This window comes from Micromys minutus, assembly GCF_963924665.1.
Source record: "Micromys minutus genome assembly, chromosome: 8".
NCBI lineage: Eukaryota > Metazoa > Chordata > Mammalia > Rodentia > Muridae > Micromys > Micromys minutus.
This window is the reverse complement of record NC_137977.1, coordinates 66,552,585-66,572,929: the sequence shown is the minus strand read 5'-3', so window position 1 is coordinate 66,572,929 and position 20,345 is coordinate 66,552,585.

Here is a 20,345-nt window from a genome sequence, read left to right as displayed (position 1 = left end):
CCTCAGGCCAAGCCAATAGAAAGCACCTGTTGTCAGACTCTGAACCATTCCAAAAACTGTATGTATATGAGGGGACTGTTCAAAACTAAAGGTGCAAGAATCGTTCCATCATCTGAGAGCTTCTGTCATAGGAGTGTTAACACTGCTGTTTGGGAAGAGATGTCCTCTCCCGAAGCTTCTCGCACCCCGTGCCGGAGCATCCCACTGGCTTGGTTCAGCCTGGCCCTGCGCCTCATGGCAGCTGCAAAAACAGGAATCCAGGAGCTGAAGCGGCAGAAACAGTTTGCCCTTCCCTATATGGGGTTTCTCCTCTTAGCCTAAACCCACGCATCCAGCTGGACCCAGCATTGGAGGCAGCAGAAGCTACTACCGTCTCTAACCAGAGATCTCTGTATGAGGCTTCCAGCACCCAGCCTGGTCTAAAGTGTCACACTGCAGCATCTACTGAAAACCAGCTGGGACACAGTCTTGTAGACTGACCAACTGCTGGATTCTTGGGCTTTCCATTGGTAGATAGTGATTGCTGGACTAGCTGAACCACAGGCCTGTGAGCCACTCTGATAAATCAGTTCTGTTCCTCTAGAGAACCCTGGCTGATACACAGTTTATTCCTGAGTCTAGAAGATTCCATCTTAGATCTAGATGCTTCCTGGGAAAAATGAAATATCCCAAAACCAGAGTTAATAATAGAAGCCACCTGGGGCCTCAATGACTCTAAAAGGATGATTTGATTTGTCATAGCTTGTCTGACAACACAGTACAAACCAAATAGTTACAACACAAATTGCAAAATTAGCAGTTGGTGGAAACCAAGGAAAGAAGACAATAAATCTCTCACGATGGACATCAGGAGTCTCAGAACCGAGGGAAGGTTGGCAGTCAAGAAATATGGTAGAAAGGGTAAATGTAGAGTAGAGGGACTGGGCCCTGAAAACCTCCTGCTGCTGACTTGGTTGGGCTCCTTTGTCTTGCCTGGGCAATACCACAGGCTGTGCAAGTGCCTCTTACCCCACTCCACCCACCCCTCCCCATTCAGGGAAGACATCCAAGATATCGACTCTCTCTTCACCATGTAAATGTTTTATTGTATGTTTTAGGGCTGGAGAACCCAGATGAAATGGGGGAACTCCTTGGGTAAATCACTATCTTGTCCTTATCATTCTTTAATTCATTTAAACAAACAAAAACAAACAAACAAACTCTGTCCGTATATTTTTGGTAACAAAATTGATATTTCGTAGGCACAGATTATTTTTTAATAAGGGACCACAATAAAGTTAGTCCTCGTCAATTTCTAAAAGGCTATAATCAATTTAACTATCTTCCCTTCTGTTTTCTTTTTCCCTCATGTAGCCAAAGCTGGTCTCAAATTCACCATGTAGTTGAGGACACAACCTCTCAAGTGCTGGAATCAGGAGCACCCACCACCCTGCTGGCTTTATGCAGTGCTGGGAATTGAACTTATAATCAAGTACATGCTAGGCAAGCACACCACTCATTGAGCGACAGCCCTGGGCCCATAAAATGTCTTTTCTAATAGTCTTGTAGATCCTTAGGGACAACAGGAGTCATATGTTAATGGGTATCCCATTTAAATGGATAATTAGTGGAGTTTTTTTTTTTTTTTTTAAGTCGAATTTTACCGGGAAGACACTGTGGTAGCAGCTTAGGTCCATTTCCCAGTGGCATTCCTACCACATGTATCACTTGCTGTGACTGTCATGAATCTAGACCAGTCCCTGTAGGAGGCAAGTGGGGATGCAGCCTAGCTTTATTTCCAAAGATGTTGTCTTGCTGCATATCTCTTAAGAGTTGTCTCCGTTGCACACACGTTTCCCTTGGCTACAGGGTTGTGCTGTGAGCCCTGGTGGAGACTGTGTGGCCTGCCTGTCACTTGCTTGGTTTTCCCTCTTTGCACTGGAGACAGACATTATATAGATTAGTGGAGGAAGTCCCTCTCATCTTCAAGCATCTATCTGGTAACGTCAATGCAGAATTGCTGTTCTCTTGGAAAAACAGCTGTTCTCAGCATCACAGAAATAAAAACAGTTTATTTTGATGAGTAACCATGGCTCAGGAACACAGATTTAGGTCACCCCAAATTCCATGTTCCGGCATGGAAGCAATTTCATGAACTTTTTCTAGTAACAAGACAAATAAAGTCTTAAACCAAGAGACTCCAAAAATACACTGTGGTTGATGTCTGTATGCAAGTGAGGGCAGGCACAAGATAAAGCAAAGCCTGTGATTGGGCAATGAAAAAGAAAGGTGGGGGCAGAGTTATGGAAAGGTGGGGGAGATAGGGGAAGGGAGAAGAGAAGAAGATAGAGAATGGGGAGGATCACCCACCCCCATGTGGATTTAAACAGCCACAGGTAGCTATGAATATCTTATAAGGGATAGATTATTACAGGACAATTTGTGTTATCTAGGTGGGCAGTTTGTATCAATATCAGTTGGCTCTGAGTTTATTGTGTAGACTTTTTGTGGAGTGCGAATTTACTGGTATAAATCTGATGGATAAATTACAAGCTTCAAGAGTTTTAATTTTAATCATTCCCAGGGGCTCCTGGGAATTGTGACCATAACCACAGGGGTCGGATGCTGAGAATGTGTGCAGAGTCCACAGTGGAGAGCCGTAGGAGGGCGGCAGCTACTGGAGACAGAGAGTAGCAGGGGGAGCGTGGCATGGCGTATGAAACCGTTCCCCATTGCTTAGTGTTTACTGCTACAACACACCACTGGGAGCATTAACTAGGCGGTTATAGCATCGCCAAAGTCCCATCTATAGGGTTCAGCTGCATCTGAGCATTCTTAGGCCCGAGTTAGGGTTTTGTGAGTACACTTCCAGAAGCTTTTATCTGTTTGACAGGATGTTTGCCTGATTTTATTTGCTAGGGACGGGATGTTAGGCCTAGTAAAGAGGTGGACAAAAAAATGGCTCTTTAGTGAGCTAAATAAAGCCCGAGATTAATTGTAATTAGGGTCTGGATCTGCAACTTTCCAAACTTGACACTGTCATTGAAGTTATTATAATCAACCATTCAGCTTTTGTGGGCATAGCTTCTTTCTAGAAGTTCTAGTTCAGTATAAGAATTTTGAATGCTGCCCCTGAAGACCTCACTATCGGAGAGATCTGCCTGATTCCTGAGCACCAAACAAGACCCACTCAACAGTTGACACACGGAACACATGCTTTAGCTTCCCTGTAGAGAGGCTGAATTTGCTGAATATTTTGAGTGTCTCGGCTCTCAGTTTTACCCTTTCCTTCCCTGTGGGCTGCCTGCAGCTGCTCTCTTGGAGTAGAATGCCCTCAATAAGGCAGAGTCTGGAGGTACTGTCTGAACCCACCTGATGAGTAAGGTCAGAGCGGAACTCAGCACGTGAGGACCTGGGCCAGGAGCCACAAAAATGGTAGTTAGACTTGGAGCATGGATAACTCCAGCATAGGGAAAACATGCGGCATGGCTAACAGCATCTTTCTAGAAAGCCCTGTAACTTTGTCAGCAGGAAGGTGCTTCAGAGAGTGCCTGGTTTGGGCAGGGGCTGGTCAGATATGGGGCAAGAGTTGGCTGTGGAAGCTGGCCACACACCGACCTTCAATGCACTCAATGATGGCAGGTTACCATATTTCCAAAAATCACCGTTGGAGCTCCAGGACTTCTGCTGATAGTCATAGTATCTGAGATGTGTCCTGGATTTCTATTCGGCCTTCAGACCTTTTTCTGGCCGTGGCTGGCTCTGATTCTAATCCTGGTCACAGAAGGAGCCTCTTGCCTCTGCAGTACGCTGTGTGTGCATTTATGCCAGCTGCCTTGCCAAGACTGGAGATTGAAAATGCGGAGTGTCCATTTTTAATAACTGTGGTAAAATCTGTACACGCAGAATGAGTGGGACAGCTTTGCTCAGTACTTCACGCAGCCAGCCTGTCTCCTCCCTCAGAACTTTGTTAGTACCAAAGGAGCCCTCTTGGTTTGTTTTTGTTCAGTTTTCTTCTGTTCTACCTTCTCTGCCCAGGTAGACTGAAAAAATCTCTTAAGAAAAGAACTAAGTGTTTGTAGACCCAGCCCCATGGCCTTCTTTCCCTCCAACAGGGCATCCCACAAAGTTCTGTACCCAGAATGGTGGGAGGCAACCACAACAGCTTTGCGGGTCCCTCTCAATAATTGTCAACCCCAGCATTTCTTTGGATGTCTTCTCCAGAGAAAGTGAAGTTAGCATGATGTGAGCCCCATTTTATTTCTTCCCTTTTTCTTTTCCTGGTGAATTGGTCCATACAAGAATTTCTTCTTGGGCTAGAGAGGTATCTTCATGGTTAAGAGCACCAACTGCTCTTCCAGAGGACCTAAGTTCAATTCCCAGCAACCACATGTTAGTTCACAACCATCTGTAATGAGATCAGATGTCCTCTTCTGGTGTATCTGAAAACAGCTACAGTGTACTCAGATTAAATAAATAAATAAATAAATAAATAAATAAATAAATAAATAAATAAATAAATTCTTCTTGTAGGGGTTGGAGAGATAGTTCTGTGGTTAAGAGTACTGAGTGTTCTTCCAAGAGACCTGGATTCAACTCCAGTTTCCACATGTTGACTTACAATTGTCTATAACTCCAGTTCCAGGATATCTGGGACCTTTCTTTTTCTGGCCTTCCTAGGCACCAAGCAGACATGTAGTACACAGACTTGCATGCAGGACAAATACTTATGTACATAAAGTAAAATAAAGTTTACAAAAGGAAGAAAGGGTAAGCCAGTGGTGTCTGCCTATAAATCCAGCACCTGGGAGGCTGAGGCAGTCGGTTCATGAGTTTCAGGCTATAGACATTTCAACCATTGCATGACCCTCTCTACAAAGTTTTTAATAATTAAGAAGGGCACACACTTTGGTATTTTGGTACCGGTGCACAAAGACTTAGGTACCACTCAGGGCAGGCAATTTCATCACTCAGGGCAGGCAATTACATCACTCGAGGCAAGTAATTATATCACTCAGGGCAGGCAATTACATCATCTGCTGCTTTCCCTCATGTTGTGAGAATCAGGCTCGCTTCCTTGTGCTATTCATTAGCTAGTTAAATCATCTCTTTTTGATTAAAAAGAAAATCACCTTGGAAGTAGCATAGGTTTTCACCAAGTATCTTCCTAATAACTGTTACAAAAACAGCTTGCATGAAAGTAGAAATTTTTGGCCTCCTTTCTAAAAGGGCTGAAACTCCTGACCTCTAAGGATGCAAGATGCTTCACTTAACCTTGTAAGTGCTCCCTCTTTCCTGTTCTGCTGTGCTCCTCCATTCTCTCCTACTCAGCTCTGTTGAGATCATTAGCACATGCAGACTCCAGTCCCTAATCCTCGGGGAAAGAAACCTTTAAGGGCACTAAGCATGATTTAAGGAGGATTAATCAATTGCTGATTTGATTACCAGGCACAAGCTATTCTTTCCTGATGCATAACTGAAACGCTGTCTTCTAGCCGCAGAGGAAATTGCCTGTGATGTATAGATGAAAATGAAAACAAGGCTCCTAACCAGGACGTTATGAATGCCCGTGATGAATCTGAATCTGAGCACAGTAGAGCCCTTTCAGACTTCAGGGCAATTGAAATGTCAAATAATTCCTCAAGTATAATGCGCAGCTGTTAATCCCCAAGAGGGTCTTAATGCTCTTTGTGTGCGGAGGCAGATGGAATTGGGGCAGAGTGATGGAAGAGGAGAAAGCTTGCCCAGAGCATGTCCTCTTCTGGAGGTCCTGCCCAGAATGCTGCCTGGGATCAGCACCAGAGGGATCATGGAAACACATATCGATTCACTAGTGAATTCCAAGAGCAATGGCCACTAAAGGATGAGCAAGGTCAAGGGCTGGAAAATTTCTACCAAGTATGTAACAATGACATGTTTAGAATGAATTACTGGTTAACCACATCCGCAAAGATACTGCTCACGGATCAATTTTTAAGAGGCCACCCCATCACTCTGTCCCAGGAAAAATATGGTAAGAAACCCAATCAAGTATTCTCCAAAGAGAAAGCTTAAAGGGCCAGTGAACTAATGAGAAATGTCCAACCTCACAAATGGCTAATGAAACATGAAGTGAAAATGTAGGAAAATAAACCTTCCTTGTTAATTTAAAGACAAGCTCCCAGTCCTAACCAAAATGCTTAGATTTTGGAAAAAAACTTTGGAAATGTGCTAACTTATATGCTATTGCTGGGTTGCCCAGCTTTTCCTCACACAGGCAAGGATTAGAAAAAGCCATTTAAAAGAGAAATTTTGGCTTCTGGCTTTACTTCATGATCTTTATAGATGACCCTGGGACAAGGAAGGCATCATTATGGCAAATGTGGGTGGAATAAGCAATGAAGGACATAGATAGATCGTGGGTGACAGATAGATAGATTATATAGGTAGATAGATGATAGATAGGTACAGGATAGATGGATAGATGACAGATAGATAGATCCATAGGTAAGTAGATAGATAGACAGATAATAGATAGACAGATAATAGATAGATGATAGATAGTTGATAGATAAAGATAATAGATTGATAATAGATATGGATGATAGATGATAGATACATGAATGATAGATGATAGATATATAGAAATAAGATGATAGATGTAGATAGAAGATAGATAGATAGATAGATAGAAGATAGATAGATAGATAGATAGATAGATAGATAGATAGATAGATAGATATACTTATATAGAAAATGCATAGGATACATCATGGAAAGGAATGTTTATATCCTGTTCCCTCCAACTCCATCTTCTTCAGGAGCCATTACTTCCCAATGGTTCATTCAGTTACAGACCCATCTATGCATTGATCTGTCAATGGGGCCAGAGGCCTTGATCTTACCACTGAATATAGGTACTGTCTCTGCTCTGTTGCTGTAATAAAATACGCTAACCGAGCCCCAGAAGGGGGAACGGACTCCCTTGGCTCACAAGAGCAGGAGGCTGATCCCATTGCATCAGAAGTGACAAAAAGTGTGAGTGGGGAGTGGGATAAAGGACTGCCACAGTGACCCACTCCCTCCAGCCAGGCTTCACCTCCTAAAGGTTCCACGACCTTTTCAATCAGCACCACCGTGGGGACAGGGTGTTCGAACATCAACATGTAGCGGTCGTTTCAAGTTCAAACTACAACAGCTGAACTGGGGACCAAACCTTTACCTGTGAGTCTGAAGGGAATATTTCAGGTCCAGGTTTTTCTCTCAGGACGTTTTCAATCTGGACTTTCTAGTGACAAGACAAACAACGTGATTGTTACAGTTTCAGCTGTCAACTTGACATAACTCAGAGTCACAGAGGAGCGGGTAACCTCAAAAGAGGAATTGCCTGGATCCTATTGGCCTATGGACATATCTGTGAGGCATTTTCCTAATTGCTAGTTGGAAATTAGCAATCAGTAGGAGGGTCCAGCTGACTGTTGGCAGAGCCTTCATGGTTTGGACTGTAGACTGTGAGCTTAGGAAGCAAGCCAGTAGGCAACATTCCTCTTTGTTGTCTGCTTCGATTCCTGCCTCTGCAGTGGCTGCCTCTGCGGTGCCTGCCTCTGCGGTGCCTGCCTCTGCGGTGCCTGCCTCTGCGGTGCCTGCCTCTGCAGTGCCTGCCTCTGTGGTGCCTGCCTCTGCGGTGCCTGCCTCTGCGGTGCCTGCCTCTGCGGTGCCTGCCTCTGCAGTGCCTGCCTCTGCGGTGCCTGCCTCTGCGGTGCCTGCCTCTGCAGTGCCTGCCTCTGCAGTATCTGCCCTACCTTTCCTTAATGACCTGAAAGCTGAGATAAACCCTTCTCTCTTCAAGTTGGTTTTGGGCAGCATTTTCCCACAGGAACAGGAAGTGATGAGGAGGTAAAAACTGTAAACGCATCTTTTAATTTTAAATAAAGTAAGAAGTAAGTCCTGCATACCATCATTCTGTGCACCGCAGAGAAGAACAGACACATCCAAAGAGTCCATGGTTCTTTCTCCTCAGGGCAGAGAATCACCACATCAACTTCATGGTCACGAGTAATGGGAAATCTATGTGTTGAGGGAAAGAATGTGTAGCTGGAAGTTGGGTATATTGTGATCTTTCTTTCTTCCCACTTCCTCCCTCCCTCTCTCTTTTTCTCCCTCAAGTTCTCCTTCCTTCCTCCGCCCCTCTTTTCCTTCCTTCCTTCCTTCCTTCTTCCCTTCCTTCCTTCCTTCCTTCCAACCTCCCTTTATCTCATCTTTGAAGCATGGTCTCCACGTAGTCCAGACAAGCCCTAAAATCACTATGCAGCTAAGGAGGATGTTGAACTTCTGATCCGCCTTCGTCTCCTGAACGCTGGGATCACAGGTGAGCACCACCGTGCCTCGTGCTGGAGCACAGTGCGCTGTGCTTTATAGCAGTGCCAGAGACAGAGCTAAAGGCTCTCGGCTTGCCCGGCAAGCACTTTAGTTCTCATGTAGCCCAAGCTGACCTTGAATCATGACATAGTGAAAGCCTTGAACTCTTGGTTCTCCTGCCTTCCCATCCTAAATTCTGAGGTTTATAGCTGGACGCCACCATCGGGCTGAGATTTTCCTGATTATAAAAGTAAGATACTGTCGCTGTACTGGGAAATGGGAAAACCAGTGAAAAGTATAAAGTTGCAAACTAAAAAAACTTCACTTTTCAGAATTTATTCCTTCTCCATGAGTCTACACAGTTTTCTGCCATCTTGGGATCAGGAAATAAAATCAAAACAAAACCAACAATAAAACCAAACAAGATGAGAAAATTCTTCTGTTTTGGATAGACAGCATTTAGACGGGGAAAGACACATTTATTTACTTCTCTGCTGTTTATATCTTTTTGGGGGAATTGCTCTCGATAAATACTTAATACACAGCCCGTCAGTGAACATATAAGCATGCATAAGCCCCCTTTACCCCCTCCCTAAGGAGTGTTTTGTAAATTGTCAGTTGAGTGCAGAGATGAAAACTGTCCTTGGGATATTAAAACCTGACCTCCTGACCTCCTGACCTTCTATTGGGTCCTGCTGGTTCACCGCTGTGAGCCTCTCCCACCCACAGGCCTGATGAGTGTGCAACTTTGGTCTCTGGGTTAATGGTATGATGAAGCTTGCTGCTGTCCCTCAGATTCGGCTGCTCAAAGAACCGCTGTCATTCGAGATGAGGATCCCTCAGCTTCCGGAAGAGCCTTTAGCTCCCACAGAGACAAACATGCCCAGAAAATTTAGAGAGGGGGTCATACAACGACTTTTTTTGTTCTGGTTTGTTTTTCACTTGTGGGGGCTGGGGGAGGACTAGAGCCAGCATCTCATAGAGATACCAGCTCCACCCTGCTTATTACGGCCAGCAGATGACTAGATGAAGCAAGGGTGACAGACACAGGGGAGTTGTACTCAGCCAGAAACAAGGAAGAGTGTGGAGTATAGAGAGGAAAGATGAAGTGAGTTTAGTAAAAATAAAGTATCGTCTCTCTCTCTCTCTCTCTCTCTCTCTCTCTCTCTCTCTCACACACACACACACACCACTCTCGCAGGCACGCATGCACACACACGCAAATGCACACTCACACACACATGCACACACACATACACACACACACACACACACACACACACACACACACACACACGGCACTCAGGAAGCAGAGGTAGGTGGATCTCTGTGAGTTCTGGGACAGCCTGGTCTACATGGGGAGTCTCAGGTCAGCCAGGGTTTAAGTAGTAAGACCCCCAACTTGAAATAATCAAATAAACAAAGACAAGAAATGAAAGAAAAGACTGAGATTTTTTTCAGTTGCAGAAAATAAAAGTGGAGAATATCATGATAAACGAGATGAGCCAGACACCAGAAAGACAAAACATGCCACGTGCTCTCTCTCCTTTGCACAACCTAAGAACGTGTGGGTGAACGTGTGTGTGTGTGTGTGTGTGTGTGTGTGTATGTTGTGCTATGTGCATGTGTGTGTGTGTCCTGAAAGTAGACCAGAGAGGATCGCTGTTGGGTGAAGGATTCGAGCTAACAGAAAACAAAAGAACAAGAAAGGGTGAGTGTAAGCAGATGATAGGGAATGCCACCGTAAAACTCATTATCTTAAACATTTTGAAGAAAAAGGCAGTCAAAGACATGAATTTAACTGCTTTACAAAAATTGTTCCCCCCCCCCCACCGTATGCACAGGTTCCCTGTCTGTTCTGCGTGCCACACCAGCTTGTGTAAGGCAGAAGAGGTTGCCCTGAGTGAAGCCACAGTACAGCACTGGTTTCTGAGGTTTGGATTTTCCTGGGTTGTTTTTGTTGGTGGTGGGGATGTCCCCCAGGACAAAGCAAGTGTTCTCCACTGAGCTGCACCCCTGAACCTCGCTCTTTTAGCCCCTTTGTCAGGCCCAGCGTTCATATCGAACTGCGTTTGTGGCTTGGCAATTCAGTTGAGAACTCTGCTTTTCCTCCCAGAGTGCCCCACAGTGGTGACTGATCCTGAGCACCGAGGGCAGCCGCAGTCCTGGCTTAGCTGTGAGCCTTGAGTGAGTTCGTTCCTGGCCCTGTGGACACGTGTGACTGAAAGAGAATGGCTTTCTCTGTCAGCTAGAGCATAGACATGCTGCCCACCCACACGGGTGTCTGTTTTCACCAAGCACATACCACCAACACCACCACAACCACCAACACCACCACAACCACCATCATAACCACCATCATCACCACCACCATCACCACCACCATCACCACCACCACGTAACTACTACCACTGTTATCATCACACCACCACACTACCATACCATCTCAGTCACAGATGCCCAAAGGTTCCACAGTTGAAGAGAGAGGAGTCTGAGAGGGGTGTCATCAATGTCTCATTAAGGATTAAAACCAGAAACTTCCTCTTAGTGCTATTTAACCCAGGTTTGGGTTCTCTTTCTTCTTGTGTTTCCCATCTTTTTGTAATTTGTGCTTGGGGTGGGGGGGAGAAAGAGAGAGAGTATGTGTGTGTGTGTGCCTGTGTGTGTGTGTGTGTGTGTGTGTGTGTGTGTGTGTGTGTGTGATCTATCCCTGTTGCCTCTATGATCTGTCCATGTGCTATGCCTGCCTGTCCCTGACAGAGGGAATTTTCTCTGTATTAATTGCACAACACAGGAAAGAAGGCATGTGCCGGGGGCCAGGCCTGTCAGCTGACAGGGTTCCTGAAAGGAGATAAGGAGTCAACAAGGGGGAGTGAGTCGGGCATGGTGACCAGGGAGTCTCGCAGTCAGGCTGCCTCTTTATTTACACAGGTTTCACACAACAAAGACAGACAAAGATTAGCCAAGACATACAGTTTACATCATTTTCTTTCCAGACATGTGTTTGATTTTTCATGACATGTCCAGCATTGCAAGTTCATTCACAGAAAGTACAAATAGAGCACATTTTACTTTTATTATCAGCCCTATAACTCCAATTCAAAGAATCCAAACAATGTCTCCAACAAAGTGATAACATGGATTATATGACACCTTGCTTTCAGGCTGACAAGACTTGCGGTTTTAAAACACTCCAGATAGAAAATATCTGAACGGTCTTTTTATTAATAGCAAATACTAATACCTAAATCCTTTACTTAAATTCTTTTATCATCTGTGCTATAAAGTAGAAAAGGGTTATTTTAGTCAGCCTGTCTTATTTACTGAGTTCTATTCCTCTAGGGGACCTGTGAGACCCCCCCTACCGTTAAAGTACATTTCAGAAAGCTCAAGGTATGTTGTAAAAGTAGGGCTTAAGTTTGTTATCAATTGTCCTGGCCGGTTGGAGTTTGTCAGCTGTTTCTAGGCTTCCCTTGCTCCAATTATACTGTTTGAGTTTACTTAGGGGCAGATCCCCCAAGGAGAGTCCTGGAGTCATGACCTTATAGAGCAGTTTCTAGTGTCTTCATGCTTATCTGAGCTTATCAAGGTCCCCAAGGCTAAGGGAGACTCCCGAATGAGTCCAGATAAAGTTATTTCCCTAAAAGCAGAAGGGATAGTAAGTTTAGGACTTTCCTAAAAAGACTCAGGTATAAAATGAGTCACAAAGCAGGAAGTCTCCACAAATGCAATACACAGAGAAACACACAGAGTGATGCCCTCTTCTGGTGTGTCTGAGGACAGCTACAGTGTGCTCACATTAAATAAATAAATAAATAAAAATCATATGTGTGTGTATATATATATATACATACATACAGAGAGAGAGAGAGAGAGAGAGAGAGAGAGAGAGAGAGAGAGAGAGAGAAACACACAGCGTGATGCCCTCTTCTGGTGTCTGAGGACAGCTACAGTGTGCTCACATTAAATAAATAAATAAATAAAAATCATATGTGTGTATATATATATATATATACATACATACAGAGAGAGAGAGAGAGAGAGAGAGAGAGAGAGAGTTGAGCTGAACATAGTAGTGCATGCCTTTAGCCCCAGCACTCAAAGGACAGGTTTCTCCATGAATTTCATAGTTCAAGGCTACCCAGTGAGACCCTGCCTCAGAACCTGAACTAGATGGACAGAGATCTCGGCAGGCATCCGGCTCGGCTTCTCTGGAACTGTGTCAAACAGCTGTGCTGGCTTCATGGCTGTTACCCTTCCTAGTGGATTGGCTGTGTCACACATGGGGGAAACAGGGAGCTTCTTTACTGCCATCTGGAACAGAGTTTTGCAAGGGAAGAAGTTACTGTGCCCAACTGACCCAGAAGAACATTCACAACCATAAAGTAATGCTACCAACCTATGTCCACATGCTGCTTCCAACTCTCTCCAGCAAATGATTACCACAACACACACACACACACACACACACACACACACACACCCCATGGGGGTAGGAGCGTACATAACTTATGATTAAAGCTATGAATTTGGTTTAGGTTGTAGAACCCCACTGCATGGGAAATCCAAGGCGTAGTAAGGTTGCTACGCTGCTTTCTTGAAGGAAGACACAACAGGCTAAGCACTCAGTAAAACAGCAGGTTAAGGACGTGGTCTCTCTTTTTTTTTTTTTTTTTTTTTTTTTTGGACAGGGTTTTATTATTTAGCCCTGGCCATTCTGCGGCCAAAGGAGACTAGGTTGGCCTTAAACTCACAAAGATAAGCTTGTGTTTGCCTTCCAAATCTTGGAATCAGAGGTGGGAACTACAAACCCTGGTAAGTGTATGGTCTAAATTATCTCAGGGTACATTAGCTCAACTGCAAGGTCTGACAAAGCTCAGTGTCCAGCCTGGAGAGATGGCTCAGCAACCTCAGCAGCCCACTGGGCTGCTCTTCCAAAGGACCCAAGTTTGATACCCATGCAGAGGCTCCTAAATATCTGTAACTGTAGTTCCAGGGGCATCTAGCAGCAACATCTTCTGACCCTCTGTGGGCCCCAGGCACACACATGATACACAGACATAGATGCAGGCAAAACACTCAGATATATTTTAAAAAATATTTTAAGAGTAAAAGTAACTGGGCGTGGTGGTGCATGCCTTTAATCCTAGATCTCAGGAGACAGAGGCAGGCTGATTTCTTTGACTTTGAGCCCAGCCTGGTCTACAAAGTGAGTTTCAGGATAGCCAGGTCTGTTACACAGATAAGCCCCATCTAGAAGAACAACAACAAAAGAGTAAAAATAAAAGATATTTTTCGGAAATGTGTTCATACCGTTGTCACCGTGTCTTAGTCCTTACAAAGATGCTGAGTGGCCAGAGGTTATAAACTAGATCTGTAGTAAAGGCTCAACATCTGGACAGCTCTTCTGCGCCTGTATGAGGCCAGCGCTGTCCCAATAGCTCTAGTCAGTGGATGACAGACTGTTGCCAGCCCTCTCTGCAGCGAGCACCACCGGCCACTGTGACCTCCTGTGACTTCTCTCTGCTCTGTGATTGCCTGCCTCTGTGTGACTCTGGGATAGAGAGCCCTCTCTGTGTGTGTGTCAGGTCCGAGATGTCAGACAACCTTGAGCCACAGACCCCAAGCTGTGCTCTGCCCTTAATGCAGCGAGTGTTATTCTGCACACATAAAAGGATCTTCACAGCTGAGCTCCTTGTAGATAGGCCCGGCCTGTTTCTTCCCTTCCAGATCTCCTGGGCCTCTGACACAGCCACAGCTGGCTAGCTCTGGTGTGTCCATCTGTCCCAGCACAGGTTGCTTGGTCAAGAACACAGTTTGGGGAGAGTTTCCAAGGTACCTTAGAAACAGAGAGTGAGGGTGAAGGTCTTCCTGTGCTGCAGAGGAAAGCACACCTCCATCTAGTTCAGGTTCTGAGGCAGGGTCTCACTGGGTAGCCTTGAGCTATAAAATTCATGGAGAAACCTGTCCTTTGAGTGCTGGGGCTAAAGGCATGCACTACTATGTTCAGCTCAACTCTCTCTCTCTCTCTCTCTCTCTCTGGATGTGTGTGTATATATATGTATATATATATGTATATTTTTATATGATTTTACTTATTTATTTTATTTATGTGAGCACACTGTAGCTGTCCTCAGACACACCAGAAGAGGGCATCAAATCTCGTTACAGATGATTGTGAGCCACTGTGTGGTTGCTGGGATTTGAACTCAGAACCTCTAGAAGAGTAGTCAGTGCTCTTAACCTTTGAGCCATCTTTCCAGCCCCAATTCTATATATTTTAAAGTCTTCTTTTTTCGCCTTCTCTTTGGTCTTGAGGAAAGTTGTTGAGCCCCAGGGAACTGGTGAGAATGAAGGCTGGGAAAAGAGGAAAGAGCATAAGCAATGGTCAGTAATGGTAGGGCGGGGAGAACTCAGGTGTGTGTGTGTGTGTGTGTGTGTGTGTGTATGTGTGTGGTGTGTGTGTGTATGTGTGGTGTGTGTGTGTGTGTGTGTGTGTGTATGTGTGTGTATGTATGGTGTGGTGTGTGTGTGTGTGTGGTGTGTGTGTGTATGTATGGTGTGGTGTGTGTGTGTGTGTGTGTGTATGTATGGTGTGGTGTGTGTGTGTGTGTGTGTGTGTATGTATGGTGTGGTGTGTGTGTGTGGTGTGTGTGTGTGTGTGTATGGTGTGGTGTGTGTGTGTGTGTGTGTGTGTATGTGTGTGTATGTATGGTGTGGTGTGTGTGTGTGTGTGGTGTGTGTGTGTGTGTGTGTGTATGTGGTGTGTGTGTATGTGTGTGTATGTATGGTGTGGTGTGTGTGTGTGTGGTGTGTGTGTGTGAGGTGTGTATGTATGTGTATGCAGGGTGTGTGTGGGAGGGTGGTGTTTGTGTGGTGTGTGTGTGTGTGTGTGTGTGTTTGTGTGCACTTCATCCACTGCTGACTCAGCACTGCAGCACCCAGAGCTATGAAGGTGAGCTTTGAGGCACACCTCCTCCCTGCCCCACCCTCACGGAAGTCAGCCACAGGCAGCTGAGATGGTTACAACACTGTCAGAACAGTCCTCTGTGGGAGGGGCTCACAGCCTCACACTGCACAAGCAGGACTTGGGTACAGACGATCTCTCAGCCCTGCTGTTCCCAAGAGCTTGGCTGCCACGACATGGGCCTTAAGGTGAGCTCTGGATATTAACTGTCCTGGAGTAGCAACACTACAGCGACCTAAATGAAGCCAGCTGCCGAAATGTAACCATGGCTGCCATATATATTTAAAGATCGTCAGGGAAAAAATGTATCTGGGCTAATTTTGGATTTCATTTCAAGTCAGAAGGCTCTGAATTTCTATTTCCTGAATATATAATTATATTAAGTATTAAAGGATATAAGCTCCACAGTGACTTTAGACTCCACCTGTTCTTTAGAATAGATTCTTAGGGTTCTGGAGAAATGGCTCAGTGGTTAAGAGCACTGACTGTTCTTCCAGAGGTTCTGAGTTCAATTCCCAGCAACCACGTGGTGGCTCACAACCATCTGTAATGAAATTAGATGTCCTCTTATGGTGTGTCTGAAGACAGCGACAGTGTACTCATACATAAAATAAATCTTTAAAAAAAGAATAGATTCTTTCCTTGTTTGCTTGCTTGCTTGGTGGTCTCAAACTCATCGAGTAGCTGAGGAAGACTTTGAACTCCTGAACATTCTGTCTCTACCTTCAGAGTTCTGAGATTACAGGCATATGCTACCATGCCCAGTGTATGTGGTATTGAGGATTGAATCCAGGATTTTGTATATCCTAGGCAAGTAGTCTACCAACTGAACTCCAGAATCAACAGATTTAGTTGAAAGGACTTTTACCCTCCTTCTCCATGTGTGTATGTGTGTATGTATGTGTATGTTTGTGTGTATGTGTATGTGTATGTATGTGTATATGTGTGTATGTATGTGTATGTTTGTGTGTATATAAGTGTGTGTATGTGTGTGTGTATGTGTGTATATGTGTGTGTGTGTGTATGTGTGTATGTATGTGTATGTTTGTGTGTGTATATGTGTGTGTATGTGTATGTGTGTGTATGTGTGTATGTGTGTGTATGTGTGTATGTATGCGTATATGTGTGTGCATGTATGTGTATGTTTGTGTGTGTATATGTGTGTGTATGTGTGCATGTATGTGTATGTTTGTGTGTGTATATGTGTGTATGTGTATGTGTGTATGTATGTGTATATGTGTATGTATGTATATGTATGTTTGTGTGTATATGTGTGTGTATGTGTATGTGTGTATGTGTGTGTATGTGTGTATGTGTGTATGTGTGTGTATGTGTGTATGTGTGTGTGTGTATGTGTATGTGTGTGTATGTGTGTATGTGTGTATGTGTGTGTATGTGTGTATGTGTGTATGTGTGTGTATGTGTGTATGTGTATATGTGTGTGTATGTGTGTATATGTGTGTAGGTGTGTGTATGTGTGTATGTGTGTGTATGTGTGTATGTGTGTGTATGTGTATGTTTGTGTGTGTATATGTGTGTATGTGTGTATGTGTGTGTATGTGTGTATATGTGTGTATGTGTGTATGTGTGTGTATGTGTGTGTATATTTGTGTGTGTGTGTGTGTGTGTGTGTGTGTGAGTTGGCTGTGCTCATATATCCCATGTGTGCACTTATTACCAATGCTGTGTCCAGCTAGTCTTAACATCTTTACAGTCATTTGTTGTCATGGTGATCTGAAGGGCCAGCTCTGGGTCTACCTGAAATTTGTTTGTCTCAGGCCTCCATGGAGAGAGATCAAGTGCTTTCTTTTCTTGAGGCTGATGTCAGAGGAGCCCTGCTGCTTTTGTAGTGTCCTGAGAAAACGATTTTCCGTGTCTCAAGGTGAAGCCTCTCGGATCCTAGTCTTGCAGAAACGTTGGGACCATGGAGACGGCCGCTGCCTACACAGGGAATGGGTGTCCGAGAAGTGGCGTGGCACACAAGCCCTAACAGCAACCAGCCACATGAGCCCTGCTTCCTGACTGCGACGTTTCTGGTGTCACCGCAGAGTGCTGGTTTGGTTATTCCAAGCGTTCTGCCTTGCCATCCACCACTGGACGCCTGCCTAGGAAATGGTATCTCGGAGACTCCTGGGCTGTGACATGTCACCACTAGGTGGCAGCATCCCGATCCTTTTCTGCTCTCCTGTCTTTTTCCTTAGCTTCGGACTGCGCCTGACTACCCTGTCGCTCAGCTCAGGACAGCAAGAGTGACAGGAAAATTGTACATAACAAACACACGGGAAATTATAGGAAACCCCAGCAAAGTGCTCTTAGGATGGAGGGAGGCAATCACAACAGTGCGCTTTGATAATATTTATAATAGCCCAAAGAACAAACAGACAAAAAGGATAATCAAAAATAACCTAAATTTATTTGGCAAGAGAAAAAAAAAAACATAGTTATTGGAATTGCTACTTTGTGTTACTATGACCAAAATATATCGGGCAGAACCAACTCCGTGGAGGAGAAAGCTTATCCTTCTCTCTCTCCCTCCCTCCCTCCTCCTCCTCCTCCTCCTCCTCCTCCTCCTCCTTCTCCCTCTCTCTCCCCCCTCTTCCCCCCCTCCACCCGCTCCCCCTCCTACAGACTTCAGAGGCATGCCTCCCTCTTGTGGTGACCTACTTCCTCCAGCCAAGCTCTAACCTCAAAAAAGGTTCCAGTGTCTCAAAATGGTGCCACCAGCTGGAGACCAGGTGCTTGCTCCAAGTGGGAACCCGAAGAGAACAGGCTGGACCCGAAGCCTCGCTGTCACACACGGGAACTTGTATGGCACTGAAAGTGGGTGGACTGCAGTTTACACGACAGCGAAAACGACGTGGGAAACATGTACGCAGCCGCACACTCACGCACGCGGGGCGGGAAGAATGCTCTTCCCACACAGCCCTGAGACTCGAACGCGGTGGACGATGATGTCTTTGTTTCTTTTCCCCGATGTTATCACAAAATACTCTGACAAACGCGGCTGAGAAAAATAAACAGTGACCCTTTCTAGGAGAAAGGGTTTGCTTTGGTTCCTAGTTCAAGCCACGGTCCACCATGTCGGGAAGGTAAGAACTTGAAGCAGCTGGTCGCACGTTCCAGGGTGCACAGATGGAAGAGGGCAACAAAGGTAAGCTAGAGCTCAGCGCACGGTCCCGCCAGTTCACCGCCGACACCTTACCACTAGGTCCCGCCTAAAATTAAGATGGATCTTCCCATGTGGATTAACACTCGTCCTTTCCCCCTGGGTGTCCTCAGAGACACCTCTCCCAGGGGTTCTCGATTTTGTTAAGGTGACAACACTAACCATTGCAGAGGATGAGGCATCTAGTAGATGTCTGGAACCGCTACTGCCCACTGAGTCTCTGTGTGAGCGCCAGTAGTTTTCCTTCTGCGACCCAACCGCTGGTCTCTTCTCTGTTCCGCATCCAGCAAGATGAGCTCCACGCATCCAGCATCCACGAGACTGGAAACCTGACACCCTGCCAGGAGAGCAGGAAATGGAACGGGACAGGCAAGGAGAGCTAAGAGTCCAGAGGCCTCAGGTTTGAGGACAGGCTCTGGTGGCTGATGGGAGAGGAAGGGCTGGAGATAAAGCTGGGCACCTCTGGAGACCACCTGCAGGCAGCATTAACGGGGCCACAGGAGCACGGGACAGTTTGGATCAGCAAACTCATGGCAGACACAGGGATCGTGACCTTTTAACATGTGGGTGTGGGGTCACTGTGAGTCTGACAGATGTTGGGAGACTGCGTCCCAGTGTGCGCTACAGCTGGAGCTAGAGCCCCCTACACACCTACCAGAATGGGATGGACAGGGGGCTTGGAGAGTTGTCACCTCCAGGAGGCAGCCGTCCAGGGCGGGACTTGAAGCTGAGATTCTCAGGAGGCTGTTTGCAGATGATGAAGGCTGCCTATTGAGAAGGTAGGGAGAGCCTCACAATAAATGTGCTGCCTCTAGGAAATCCTGGGAGCGGTACAGTGAGGCAGCTCCTGGAAAAGCCTGCCTGGATGACCCTGGCTACATGGTGCCTCGGGACGCTTGTTAATCATAGGACCAGATGTTCAAGATCACGGGCACAAAGATGGTTTATCACAAGAAGGAGCAAGCTGCAAGTCACGATGACCTAAGTTTGATCCCTGGAACCCACCGCTCTCTACAGGTTCATCCCCGTATATGCACACTAGTGCACACACCCATCCACATTCAAGTTGTATGTTCATTGTCATTCTTAGCCCTTTAACACGTTTGTGGCCAGCCTGAGCTACAGCGGGTCTTGTACACCTGAGGTCAGCGGGGACAAGCAAATCATCATGGGTCACCTTTCCTCTTTCCTGCCTACCCGGCTCTAGGCTAAAGAGAAGGCACTGGGCATGAGCACCCAGATTAGAGAGGAGAGTGGGAGGCTGCCCTAGTGAGACTGTTCCTGCCAGAGCCTCCCTGGATGACTGTGCCTTGGATGCCTGTCTACCATACTATAACGAAAAGCTCATTGTCATTATTAGGGTTCCTATTCCTGCACAAACATCATGACCAAGAAGCAAGTTGGGAGGAAACGGTTTATTCAGCTTACACTTCAACATCACTGTTCATCACCAAAGGAAGTCAGGACTGGAACTCAAGCAGGTCAGGAAGCAGGAGCTGATGCAGAGGCCATGGAGGGATGTCACTTACTGGCTTGCTTTCCCTGGCCTGCTCGGGCCTGCTTTCTTACAAAACCCAGGTCTACCAGCCCAGGGATGGCTCCACCCACGATGGGCTGGGCCAGGGATGGCTCCACCCACAGTGGGCGGGGCCCCCTTGATCACTAGTTGAGAAAATGCCTTACAGCTGGATCTCATGGAGGCATTTCCTCACCTGAGGCTCCTTCCTCTGTGATAACTTCAGCTTGTGTCAAGTTGACACAAAACCAGCCAGTACACTCATCAAGGCTGCACAAGTGAATTCAGACTAAACTGCAAGCTTCTAGATACAGTGGAACAGCCCCTCTCTGTGGGGAGGGGATACAGGCGTGTGCAGTATAGTGAAGAGTAACTCACGT